Source organism: Micropterus dolomieu, linkage group LG23, assembly GCF_021292245.1.
Source record: "Micropterus dolomieu isolate WLL.071019.BEF.003 ecotype Adirondacks linkage group LG23, ASM2129224v1, whole genome shotgun sequence".
In the NCBI taxonomy this organism is placed as follows: Eukaryota; Metazoa; Chordata; class Actinopteri; order Centrarchiformes; family Centrarchidae; genus Micropterus; species Micropterus dolomieu.
In genome coordinates, this window is record NC_060172.1 from 3,684,437 (window position 1) to 3,686,696 (window position 2,260).

The window sequence follows — 2,260 nt, forward strand, 5'->3', positions numbered from 1 at the left end:
TGCAAATACACAAACACTGCAAACACACACTGCAAACACACACTGCAAATACACAAACACTGCAAACACACACTGCAAACACACAAACACTGCAAACACACACTGCAAATACACAAACACTGCAAACACACACTGCAAATACACACACACTGCAAACACACACTGCAAACACACACACACACTGCAAACACACACTGCAAACACACACACACTGGAAATACACACTGCAAACACAAACTACAAATACACAAACACTGCAAACACGCACACACTGCAAACACAAACTACAAATACACACACACTGCAAATACACACTGCAAATACACACACACTGTAAACACACACTGCAAACACGCACACACTGCAAATACACACTGCAAACACAAACTACAAATACACAAACACTGCAAACACGCACACACTGCAAACACAAACTACAAATACACACACACTGCAAATACACACTGCAAATACACACACACTGTAAACACACACTGCAAACACGCACACACTGCAAACACACACTGCAAACACACACTGCAAATACACAAACACTGCAAACACACACTGCAAACACACACACACTGCAAATATACACTGCAAACACGCACACACTGCAAATACACACTGCAAATACACACTGCAAATACACAAACACTGCAAACACACACTGCAAATACACACTGCAAATACACAAACACTGCAAACACACACTGCAAACACACACACACTGCAAATATACACTGCAAACACACAAACACTGCAAATACACACTGCAAACACAAACTACAAATACACAAACACTGCAAATACACACTGCAAACACACACTGTAAATACACAAACACTGCAAACACGCACACACTGCAAACACAAACTACAAATACACACACACTGCAAACACACACTGCAAACACACAAACACTGCAAACACACACTGCAAACACACAAAAACTGCAAACAAACACTGCAAACACACACTGCAAATACACAAACACTGCAAACACACACTGCAAACACGCACACACTGCAAATACACAAACACTGCAAACACGCACACACTGCAAATACACAAACACTGCAAACACGCACACATTGCAAATACACAAACACTGCAAACACGCACACACTGCAAATACACAAACACTGCAAACACGCACACACTGCAAACACACACTGCAAATACACACTGCAAACACGCACACACTGCAAATACACACTGCAAACACGCACACACTGCAAACACACACTGCAAACACACACTGCAAATACACAAACACTGCAAACACACACTGCAAACACACACACACTGCAAATATACACTGCAAACACGCACACACTGCAAACACACACACACACTGCAAACACGCACACACTGCAAATACACAAACACTGCAAACACACAAACACTGTAAACACACACTGCAAACACACAGTGCAAATACACAAACACTGCAAACACACACTGCAAATACACAAACACTGCAAACACACACTGCAAACACACACTGCAAACACACACTGCAAATACACAAACACTGCAAACACACACTGCAAACACACACTGCAAATACACAAACACTGCAAACACACACTGCAAATACACAAACACTGCAAACACACACACACTGCAAACACACACACACTGTAAACACACACTGCAAACACATAGTGCAAATACACAAACACTGCAAACACACACTGCAAATACACAAACACTGCAAACACACACTGCAAACACACACTGCAAACACACACTGCAAATACACAAACACTGCAAACACACACTGCAAATACACAAACACTGCAAACACAAACTACAAATACACAAACACTGCAAACACGCACACACTGCAAACACAAACTACAAATACACACACACTGCAAATACACAGTGCAAATACACAGTGCAAATACAAAAACACTGCAAACACACACTGCAAATACACAGTGCAAATACACAAACACTGCAAACACACACTGCAAATACACAAACACTGCAAACACAAACTACAAATACACAAACACTGCAAACACGCACACACTGCAAACACAAACTACAAATACACACACACTGCAAATACACACTGCAAATACACACACACTGTAAACACACACTGCAAATACACAAACACTGCAAACACACAAACACTGCAAATACACACTGCAAATACACAAACACTGTAAACACACACTGCAAACACACAAACACTGCAAATACACACTGCAAACACAAACTGCAAACACACAAACACTGCAAA